Below are 12,908 nucleotides of genomic sequence, written 5' to 3'. Positions count from 1 at the left end.
TCAAGAGACACCTTAGACAACATGTCTAAGATTATAGAACACAAGCTTCCACCCAAAAGAGAAGAAGAAGAGTGCATAAATGAGAAAAGTATATAACTTCTATTCAACTCGAGAAAACCACAACTTCAGAGCTAAGTTTCTCTCTTTAACTTCTTGAGAAGAACCTCATAAGCAAGGAGGTTTCCAAACCCATTCTAGATCATATATGTTCTCTGCGTTTATAACAGTCTTGATTGAGTAGGCTACATGGGACAACTAGGCTAGATTGGGATCCTTCTATCTTTATTTCTTTCTATGTTTATCCTTTGCTCTATTGTTAAAGTATTGATGATTAAATAACATCAACTCTCTAAATATATAAAAAGTCCATCCTCTACTTGACCCAAACTCAAATTGCTTCCACTTGATCCTCATTGGCCCCAAAAGAAACAAAAAAATAAATTAAATAAATAATTAACATAATTGATGTAGGCTACTGATATTGGCACTACCATGTTTTAATAATTGCACAGAATTAATGTTTAGTAAAGAAAAATGAGAAAAGAGTGGATGGTTGGCCAGAGAAAGTCCAAAGTTAAGTTGTCTCATTCCAAATCGTGGCCACCAAAACCCAAGAACGAGACAAGTAGAAAGGCAACTACCCTACATGTTCTGCCACTCGTAAACAAAAACAAGAAAAATCAAAGGAAGACATAATAAGGAAGCTGCGTATTCCTCATCCAAAACAAAAGGGAAAAAAGGAAAAAGAAAACAAGGGAAATCTGAGCTTTTTATTTAATGGGTTTTGGTCCCATTTCGATTTAAATAAGAGGGCTATGAAGAAATTATAAGGTGGATAGCCCAAAATTACAGTGGGCCCACAATATTATATTGAGTTTTAAAACGGACGGCACGGTATAGAAACCGGGATTTGGATCATTCTATGAAGAAGATTTTCTAGGCACACCTAATCTAAGTCGGGGCTCAACAAATGAATAGTTTGGATCACCAAATACTTTGAGCTGCACGCACGGCCGTCCACCATATAAATTCTGAGGACAACAATGCTGGAAGTCACATTGCTTATCAATGTGAAATCTAGACGGTTGATCTGGAGAAACATCATGAGCAACCTATGCGATGTCTTGGTCCTATCCCGAACTAACATCAATTAATATAAAATCAATGGCTAATCTTATCTTGATGGAACCCGAAACAGTGCTTGAAGGATCAATGGCTAGGATCATCTAATCAAGGCTTTCTTAGAGTAGTTTGACCAGATTTTTCGTTGCCGTTCAGATCAACGGATCTTATCACTAACATGAGGCAGAAATGAGGCCCAATAAGTTGCTTTTAGGAAGAAGCATAAAAGTGACTTTCTTTTCAGCAGTTTCTTTCTTTAAAGGGATTTGCTAGCGTCCATCGCAAGAGGCATTTCGCTGGTGGCCTGTTGCATGTGAGAGCAGCCACCCGTCTCTTAGTGCTGTGATAAATTCACCCCTTTCTAGGATAAATCCACCCATACTTTACAAATTGGACTGTACAGCCCACACCATAGGATGATGCAAACCGTCCATTTGATGGGCCACATGTAAATAGGTTGTGCCCCAAAAATCATTTCCAAAGGATGATCCCAACCGTGCGATCCATTGAAGTTTCCATAATGTGAGCCTCTCTTTGGATCGGAGGGTTAGAATCATCCTATGGATATGATTTTTTGGGCACAACCTATTTACGTTGTGGCCCATTAAATGGGCGGTTTGGATCATCCTATGGTGTGGTCTGTACAGTGAAAAATATGGGAGTGAATTCATCCTAAAATAGAGTGAATTTATAACGGCCCTTCTTTTAAATATTTAGTGACCGGCCGCCGCACTTGTCACTTGACGATGGACCCCAGTGATAGCGATGTGGCCCAGAGACTTGGAACCACTAGAAAAGCGTGGGACCCACATGACAAACGCGTGGAGCCCACGTGACACCTTCTGTCGCCCATGGACATTATGTTAATATGCATGTGTTGCATGACTCTGTATAAAATGAGCGCGTAGAAATTACGCTGACGAAGAAAAAAGGACAAAAAAAACAAAAGGTTTGGCGGCGAAATGAGAAAGAGAGAGATCGAGAAGAATATGTTCCATGTCGCCCCATCATGCACCCACACATCCATCCATCTATTTCTAATCCAACGTACGAGAAGGGAGCAAAATATCCTAGCCTTTTTCTGGGGAGAAAGCAAAATCCTTTTCAAAGTAAGAAAGGGATACTAAGACCTACTTTTAAAATAGTTTTTAGGATACGTAGCTTCGAAGTAAGAAATTATAGTATTAAGCTTAAACTATGATTTATTTAGAAAACCTAACGAACCCAAGATGTGTTTAAATAAAAATGAGGAATTTGCTAGGCACTTTTGCATAAAGCCATTTCGCAGCTGACTTTTGCATGATGGAACAGCCACATCAGATGAATTATATGAATTAGACAAAATCTGCGAAAAAGTGAGCATGTGTGGCTATTCTTTCACGCAAAAGTCGGCTGCAAGATGGTTTTCTACCAAACTGCCTAGCTCATCCCTAAAAATAAAATAGCATGTGTTACTTTGGCACATTGTAGCAAGACAAATTGAGCCCTCGGAGTGTCATCCCATGAATCTAGTGATCCAAGCCCTATAACCTATTAAGATTAAACAAATACAAATGAATTTCCCTATATGTTTGATTAACGGAATCGCCCTAATAGTCTATGTGCAGAATTTATATAAACCTAATTATATCTTGATGCATTGAGATTGATGCATAAGGTATCATTAAGCTCTTTTTTATACTAAATTAGGCCAAGATATTTTAAAGCCTAACACACCAGCATTATAATAATGGATTCCGCCAATTTTTCTAGCGAGGAAAATGAAAAGTGCTAAGAATTCCGCCAATTATTCGGCGCGCATTTGATGAAAAACCTTAGTAAACCAAATTACTTTAAGTAATTCGATCATAAGAGGGTCATGAAAAATATTTTGGAATCCATCATAAGATACCAAACTGAAAATTTACAAAATTTTCATAGATTTTGCAATGTTTTTATAATAAATCTTTGAAGAATTTGTGTTGGGGAAAACTCATTTTTAGTTTGAATATGTTATTAATAACATTTCTGACTATTTTGAAGAATAAGCTTTTGTTGACTTTAGTTTTGCAGCCAGGATTATGAGCTAATCAGGGTTACGTATTGAAAGGGATAGGCACACGGGTCTGACACTGAGAGGGGGCTTGTGGAATACAAAAGAGAGTTTTGAGATTCTAATTTCTATCTGCAGAAAAGTAGGCTATCATAACCCACTCCAAAAAGGCATTTTTGGAGTAGTGGAGATGATTTTGCCAAGTAAAAGCGTATCTATCTTGGAAGCAACCTGCTATGGTTCCAAAGAAAGATGGGTGATTCTTAGGATATGTTGGGTATTGCTTTGGACTTCCCCCTTGATTCACTTCATCTTCTTTAGAGCCCTTATATTCTTATTCTCGTGTCAATCATTCATAGTTTACATATGGCATTTGTACATGGAGAGAGAGAGAGAGAGAGAGAGAGAGAGAGAGAGAGAGATTACTTACTATGGCTTGAGTACATCTGCACTGAACAAGATAGAGAGCATGATCACCAATTTATTTGAAGTGGGTTTAGTTTATCCTGCATGCATTCGGGTTCATGAACCTTGGCATATAAGGGTCTCTTGTCTTCTAGGCCTTGTTTGTTGGGTTGCAAGATTTTTCTGGAAAAGTTTAGAAAAGAAAATCTTTTCCCCAAATTTCATGCTTTTCCTGTGTTTGATTACACCTGAAAAAAAAAAAGTAACACGAACCACCACAGTTCAAGATTTTAGTTACAACAATACAAAACAAAATCTTTTTAGAGGATTACAACACCAATGCCCTTAAAATACAGCTCTAATGCTCTCTTATAGCTAAGTCAGTGCAACAATCTTGCCATTGCATTGAATATAGAGGAGGAATAAACTCATCTGATGGAGTTTTTGGTGAATTAGGGTTTCTTATGGAGGTTGTTTTGACCTTAAAGAGGACTTGTGAGTGTGACGTCCTAGACCTATGACCTCAGGTGTACTTTATCCGGTGTCTCTTTCATGTGCACAAACCAAAAGAAGTGAAGTGTAATCCACGTGATCGCCACAAGAAAACCCTTAAAGGCAAGGTAACAAATATTCAAATATTCTTTCATGTCATAGCTGTTACAGGGGTTCTTTTATGTTTACTACTTTATAGAAGCTACTTCAACTAAAACCCTAATTATTTACAGGGACATCCAAATGGGAGAAAAGCATTCACTTTGAACACTATAAATGAGGTTAAATAACTAGCTCTCTTAATGTAATAAGGTCATTGTTAGGGGTAAAATCCGCACTCCCTATAAGCACACGACATGTGGCACCTAATTGAAATAGGAAATCGAACTTACCTCATAGAGTACGAGTGCATGTGGGATTCTCCATTTCTCCGGATTAGGAACGTCTCCTAAAGCAGGAAGGCGCTCCAAAAGAAAAGTCCTGATTGAGGATAGCTACTCACCTACAAGATCGGTAGACCGATATAGAAACCAGTTCCAATGAGGAAACATGGTACTTATCAAGATAATAATAGAAATTAACTCCAAGGGAAGTCAACTAATAAGGAACGACGCCTACTAACGCAAGTCTCCTAAATTGCCTTAGACTCCTCCTCTATAAAAAGACCCCACGCTCACAGGTATGCATCTTCAATATCTTGAATCATCTCCATAGCCTTCTGGTTTCATTTCTTGGTTCTCCCATGTGCCGATTTTTTACTTGAGCATTAGAGTAGTCTCCCGTAGTGCACACTCCAGGACCCCTAACGCGTGTTATGTGAGTTGAGGTTAATCAGAGATTGGAGCTCTACCATTTATCAACTTGTGAACCAGATTTTGGCAACAGTCTTGATTTATTAAGGGTGAGATTTTATTTATATTTTAAGTCTTATAATCAATGGTTGAGATTCATTAGAGAAGTTCATACGATTGGACTCCTGTAAACCTTATATGGTGAAATTATTTATATTGTGTCTGCTTGTTGTTCTATCATTGGATTAGCATTTAGTTATTAACATACGAGAAATATAGAATATATATTCATTTCACCTTTGAATCAACATTTAGATCCAAACATTTTTTGGTGGTTTGGAGAAATTAGTATGGGGAATGATGGAACTAGATGTTGGGACCCGAGTCAAACTCACCCTTAAAGGCTAGCCGTTAAGGGGAGGGTGCCCAAGTCCTAATAAGCCCATCCACATCCATTCACTTTTCTGATGTGGGATCTTCATTTTTGCGTGGAGACCCCAACAATCTCCCCCTCCACGCTATAGCCATTAAGGGGAGGGTGCCCAAGTCATAATAAGCCCATCCACATCCATTCACTTTGCTAGTTTGGGATCTTCATTTTTTGCGTGGAAAGCACAACAATCTCCCCCTCCACGCTGAAACTGATCATTGATGCGGAAGCAAACTTTAAAAAAAAATTCTCCAGAACCTTTGAACTAGGAACGTAATCACGTAGAAAGCCGCTAAGAAATCACGAATGATGATGAGATGGAAGACGATTACGAACCCTGAGGGGGTTTATACGTACACCACTAGGGTGCTTGTAACTGTGCACCCGTTAGATCTGAAATAAGGGTCTATAGAACCAAGAGGGGGGTCAATTGGTTTTATCAAAAATTTATACCATTTTTAAATTCAAGTATTAAACCTAATTTGATTTTTTCTTCTCTTGATTAGATTTTGGTTAGTTCAAATAATATCAAATCAAAAGAAAATGCCAAACCAAACAAAAATGAAAGTGCAAGACAAGAAAGGAACACACCGATGTATAGTGGTTCGGGCAAAGCCCTACTCCACTCTTCTTGAGATCGTCCTCAAGAATTTTCACTATCTGAGACCTCCACGATGCCCGGCTCCGAGGCGATTACACTCCCAAGGGGTATTAAATGAGGATGCCCTTGACACCTTTACACCGACTCTCCTTCTACACCGAGTTCTAAGCGTTACTCCTTAGGGTATTAAAAATAGGATGCCCTAGCCACCTTTACAATGAATAGAAGATGAAGATTGCTTGGCTTCTCTTGAAAGCTTGATGCACAATGAAGTCCCCTTGAGTGCTCTCCACAATAGGTTGCAAATGAAAGCCCTAAATCCAAACTCAAATGATTTGCAAGTGCAAGACAAGTTTGGTGGAGAAGAAAAATAAAGTCTCAAGCTAAAGGGATTTGCAAGTTCTTTGAATGCTTAAGGATGTTTTTCAAAAATGGTTCAAGAGAGGAAGATAATCCTCTTGAATGTGTATTTATAGCCTTTACAAAAGATATGACCGTTTGGGGGTGTGAGTATCAAAAGACACCAAAAACCAATTTTTAATTTTCAACCCAACTGCTCTTTTCTGTGCTGTCGCGATGTTCTCGGAGCTCCGAGAAATTCTCGGAGCTCCGAGAAATTCTCGGAGTTCAGAGAGAACGGCAAGAAGATGGAAAATACTACTAGACCATTTCTCGGAGTTCCGAGAGAACGGCCAGAAGTTGGAAAATACTACTGGACCATTTCTCGGAGTTCCGAGGGAACTCTCGGAGTTCCGAGAAGCCTAAAATCAGCAGACTTTTCTGTTTTGTTGCTATTTGACTTTGGGCTTTTGAAACTCAATTCTTATGATAATTTGGAATGTTATGAGGGTCCCAACAAGTTGGTCCACCACATAACCATTCACTTAACCAATTAATTTTAATACAGGGAGTGTGGTTAGTTTTGAAAAATACATTTGAAAGACTTAGCCTTGACTTATAAATCAAAGAGAGAGAGGATATACAACAAATCTAAATAAGGTTACGCTCCTCTTTGATCTTGGTCTTCATAGATCTTCTATGGTGTGCTTGCATTGCTTGAGTGTGTTGAGGTGAGCTCCACATTGATTGTTCTTCCAAGGTGAGTTGTCTCATGTGGTCTCTAGCTCCTTTGACTCTTATGTGGTACATCTTCAAGCATGACCAAGTGATGTGATGGTTCCTTCTATGACCACCCTACCTTATCACAACACTTCAAGGCAAATTGATTAGTATTCAAGAACATAATCAATTTATGTTTAGAATCATCAAAACAAGATAGGAGAGTAGACCCTTGGGCTTACAAGATCTCAGTCCAATGAAGATGGACGAGTGAGATCGAGGGTGGATGGAAAGATGCTAGGGGAAAAGAAGAAGAGGGAGGAGAGAATTTTTGTGTGTCTGTAGAATGAGCCATAAGCTCACTTATATAGAGAGAGGAAACTTGGTAATTCCCAAATTACGCTCAAAATCTCTACATTCTCAAGGGCAAACAAACAACCCTCCCTCTTCAGCTTTATTACAGTTGTGCCATAAGTAACTCAAGTCACCAAAAAGCCCTCCAAGCTTAATGATAATTACCGACCTGCCAAACCATAGAGGCAGTCAAACCATTGGCACAAAACCAACCATCTAGCAATCTTAATCATGCACGCCTGACCTCAAATACTGAAACCTAATTGGTGAGACCTCATAGACCAATCATCTCCTCAACGAGAGCACCGTACCAAATCTCTATCTGACTAGCACGGCAACATCACAATCCCATCTAGGTTACCCTAGACTCACACGATATACACCAAGATGAACTGCTCTAATCCCAAAGAGCCCCCATCCACCTTAGCATGTACTTGTTCATTGGTCGAGTAAACCAATGCCTTGCAAAATCATTTCCAAAATAAAAATATTTAATTGTATAAATATAGTTAGAAAATAATTTGCAATATGATCGATAAAACTCGATAAAAATGCTGTGGAAGATAAAGAGAAACAAGTGCACACCATAGCCTAGCCATAGTGTAAATATCACGGGATCTTTCCCAACCACAATGTTATTCCGTATCAGTCCAACCGCTTTCCCAGCAATGCACTAGTAGGTCGAATCAATCACAACCGCAGGTTAGCATGCCAAAGTAGTGAGCATCAAACCTCAAGTTCATAGCAAAGCGAAAAGTCCTAAGGGTACAAGGATTACCTACGGAACCGGCTCCTCACACACGGTGCTAGGTAAAAAGGATTAATCATGCACCTGTAGATAGTGGTCTCAAGCACGTGTCACACCCAGTGCAGATGCCATGGTGTAAATCCGGAAAGCACGTAGCTATCCGGAACTAGATATATCGTCATGCAGTTACACCATGAAGGATCAGTCCTCAATGACTATAAGGCTCATCCGACTCATCTCGAGAATACATCATCATGGCTCTGAAACAAGTCAATTATCCTGATCTCCTATGGAATCAGGGAGGTCAATTACCTCCTGGCACATCTTAGATGTTGAGGTGGTGTATCGCCTCCTCGTAATCGGCCTCATCCCGCACATCCCAGATGTCGGGGCCGGTCTATGCCGTGTGAGTAGCAGACTGTACATGTTGACGATCATTAATCAATCTCAATGATTAATTAAATCCATCTAGTTAGTTAACATGCATCTCCACAATAATGCAATAATAATCAAAAACAAGCTTCTGCATATTAAGCAAAAATAATCACAATTATTATCATGCTTAAAATAGCTAGCATTCAGTATATCCAAGAAAAATTGATTAAAAGGCCACACCAATGTCTAACAGAAACAACGTGGACAATCTTGCCCCTCCATGCGGGAGCAACGTGCAAACTACGTGATCTTTCCCGAGGGATTTTCTCCATCCTCGAGGGGACACCAGTTTACTAAGATCTTCCCAGAGGGGTTTTTTTCCATCCCTAAGGGTACAATGGGGTTACCACACCCCAGCTCTGATACCACTTGTTGGGACCCGGGTAGAACGCACCCTTAAAACTAGCCATTAAGGGGAGGGTGCCTAAGTCCTAATAAACCCATCCACATCCATTCACTTTTCGAATGATGCACCCAGGTACTTCAATCAATTTCAGATTTGTTAGACTTATTATTAAGTTGGGATATGCAAATACTTTGTTTAAGAGGATTTCTACTTAATCTCATAATAGAGAAAATTGTGTCTTGATTGAATCTTTTGTTAAAACCACACACTATCATTAACTATATATTGAGACTCATTTATTTTTATCATGGTATTACTCATGCTTAATTACTGTGAGGTGGTGTTTGTAATGAGAGACCTTCCGATAATTACTATTTATGATGTACTAGGGTTTCATTTAAGCCAAGTTATTTATATGTATCATTTTATTATTTTAACATGGTCTAATATACTCATATACACTGAATTTTCTTATAAAGAAAGAATAAATGACCAAGTAATGAAAGGAAAAAATTAGCAGGATACTCTATACTTGAAAAAGATCGATTTAATTTTTTCCTAAATCCCAATATCTTAGTTATATTAGATATGCATTAGATCTGGTTATATAAATAAAAGTAGGTAGATATATCTTAATATCAGAAATCTGATCTCCCAGCTTGATCTATCGTTGTCTGGCTTGATCTAAACCTTGTTCAGCTTTGAATCTTCTAACGGAAAAATCTCATGAACCCATAGTAATGGCTCTCTTTGAATGCTAATCCTAATAATAGCTCGAAGCCAATGTTGACTTCAAGAGATGGGGATGAGAGAAATCAAAGAGAGATGCAGAGTACTGGTGAAGTGTGTAAGTAGTAGGTCTCTCTCCTTCTCTCACTTCGCTTAAGTAAAAGAGGGGAAGGGGAGCCCTCTCCCATGCCTTCTCTCACTTCAAATTTGAAGAATGAGTTCTTCTTGTCTATTTGCTCTTATCCCTTGGGTGGATTTCTTTGGGTGGCGAGCTGTTTCATCTTAGTTTTTCACTTGCATTTCCTCCTCAATTTTCCATTTGTTTGGTGTCAATGATATTACCCTTCACACAAATTCTTCATTTAACCATTAGTTGAGCCTCATACCAAGTTGGGTGTTGGGAATGGGGGGACCGTGGAATACCGATGTAGCGTTCCCCCTACAGATTTGGTCCTTAGATCTCCCTTGTTGATGTTTTGAAATGGTTTAAAATTCTTTTAGTTAGAAGATCAAATCAAGATCTTTATCAGAAATTAATCTGATGAAAACTATAGAGTCGCCATCTAGGAATTGGGCCTATGTCCCTTTTTGATAACTCTTTATAATGCTTTGGCTTACCAAGCTTCTAGGTCGTACTAGGTTACGTGAGTGGAAGGTATTAAGCACCACCCCCACCCAAGAAATCCTAGTCTTAGGAATCAGATCTCGCAAAAGAATTCAAAAGCTTCACTAGTTTGATCATAGTTCTGAGATTTCGTATGAAATTATGGTTCTTCTGTAATTTCGTATAAAATGAACATTAATTTCGTATGAAATTTTGATAAAATTTGAATGTTGAAAATTCCCAGGAGTACTGACTTTTTGTATGTATCTTTTGAATTATCGTATAAATATTCCCAGTGATCTACGACCACCCTGTTGCCGATCCGATTACCGATTCATAGGATTTCATACGAAATAAGTTAAAAATTAATACCAAATTCCAATTCTTCGAGAATTTTCACTTGATTCTCTAAAAATTTTGAGATCCAAACTCTAGTGATGTTAGAGGAGTTATTATAAACCTAATCCTAATAAATTACCTACTGGATCTCTTTAGAATTCAAATTATACTGAATTCCATTGAAGATAGTTGAAAATTATGAAAATATTCTTCATAATTAACAAATTCTCTTTGAATTTAAATAGGATTTGCATTTTAGAACCTTATTCCTGAAATCCTAACCTAGATCTAACACATTTGAGGTGAAAACCCTAATTCTCTAGATCTTCACCTAGATCTAGATTGTTTTTAGCTTGAAATTCAAATGAAATAAAATAGAAACATGTTTTGATGTGAAAATAAATGAGTATAAGACGAAGAAATCAGCGGAGCTTTGACGAGAATTCTAGTGACGCTCTGATTCCTCAATCAATCTTCACGGACAATTCAGCGGAGAATTAAAGGAGATCGGACAAGGCCTTTCCTTTGGAATTCTTCCGGCGAATTTCTCCAATCGGATTCCGGCGAGTTTTGGCAAGAGTTTCTTTCTTGGAAAATTTAGAGCGAAAATTTGGAGGGAAGAATTTTGGAGGGAAAGAACCACCCAAAATTCTAACAAAAATTTCCAACCTCTAATTCTTTAGAACTAGGGCATATTTATAGGCATAAAAGGAAGAAAAAATTCCTGCACAAATTTCAAAAAGTGATTACAGATCTAATTTTCGTACGATTGGAATTTCGTATGTTTTGGGAGCATACGAATGCAAATTTCGTGCAAATAAAATTTCTCCAAACTTTTGGAAGTTTGTACATTTCTAAAATGTATGAAATTAAATCCGTACGTCTTTATACATACAAAATTAGTTTCGTACACTTAAGAATGTACGAAAATTCAGCAAAGGTTCAACTGGGCTCAGAAATTGGCTAGCTTTTTGCTATTTTGCTAGTTTTTGGGCCCGATCTCAAGGATCTTAGATATACAAGCACTGGGCTATGGTTGCAAATTGATTGGGTTAAACTTTATGCTAAGTTTGAGTGATATTTGAGATCAAACAAAGGTTTTTATGCATGAATTCTCCCACTCTTTATTATCTATAATAGATCATGGTTCTATTGTAGTCCAGGGAATACCGAAACTCGCAAGTTCTCATGCTGGAGATACTATACCATAAGGATAAGCTTCAATTCTCCTAGCATGGATTCATCATTAGAATCATCATCGCACCAAAAACTATCATATGTCCGAACTTGTAAAAATGGGGTGTCTACAACCGATAATCTCCTAGACCCGCAGGCGTGATTCGAGCCTCGCGATTATTAGCAAATCAAGATAAGTACAGATATATGGGCCTTTATTTTTAGTAACATACAATTACTGTCTTCTGACAATATATCGGTAAAAGATACGGGATAAGATTTCAAATCCTCAATGCATATAGGTTCATTGCTAGTAACGCATTTGTCAAAGATGCATATCTGATAACGCATTTGTCAGAGATGCGTATCTAATAAAGATTTTGCGTATCTTATATTAATTAGCTATTTAAAAGTATATGTTTATATATAGCATGCATGTATGTCCATCACTTTTTTTATGTATGTCCATCACTTTCCATATGCCATGACCCGTAATTATTTCCTTCGATATGGATTATCATGAGAAAATAAAATAAAATAATTGTTTGTGTCATAAATCTAGCTATTCTCAGTACATTACATAAATGTGGAGCCTAAAAGGGTAAACGTTATTTCACACGTGTTTGTTGCAAGTACTATTCGAAATTCAGAAGAGCTATGTGGAAGAGCTATTAAGCTAATCGGAGAAAAAGCCTCCCATCCTCTATTTTATTGATTTAACTTAATAATTTATCTTGCGCGCCGAGGGTAAGTCATTAATTAGCCAAACTATGCATATGAAGACAGTAAAAGAAAATTAAATTAAAATTAAAAAGAAAATCATATGTCTAACTTTCCTACTTATTATCCATATTATAGTGAGATGAGTATAGGAACTTTAATAAAAAAATAATTTTTTAATATTTTTAAATAGGTTTTATGAAAATCATATAACATCCCAGTCTTGATTAAGATTACATTGAGAAAACTGGGATAGATAAACCTCCAAAATCTTAATGAAATTTTATCACTTATAATAGGAATTTGTTTTAATTTTCTTTATTTTTTTCTTACAACAAATTTATCCACTAATTTACCTGGTAAGATCTTTCTAATTACACATTGGTTGTTTGAAGAAATAAAGAAAATTTATGTTAACAGAGACTACAAAGCTATGAATTATTTACAAAAAGAGGTGACAGTGTAAAGCATCATCAAGAGAGGCATTTATGCAATTATATAACATATTCTAACCATGGGATGGGC

Source organism: Tasmannia lanceolata, unplaced genomic scaffold, assembly GCF_043159265.1.
Source record: "Tasmannia lanceolata isolate RefF3 unplaced genomic scaffold, GAP_Taslan_0.1 ptg000004l, whole genome shotgun sequence".
Lineage (NCBI taxonomy): Eukaryota > Viridiplantae > Streptophyta > Magnoliopsida > Canellales > Winteraceae > Tasmannia > Tasmannia lanceolata.
Note: the sequence above shows the minus strand (reverse complement) of the source record.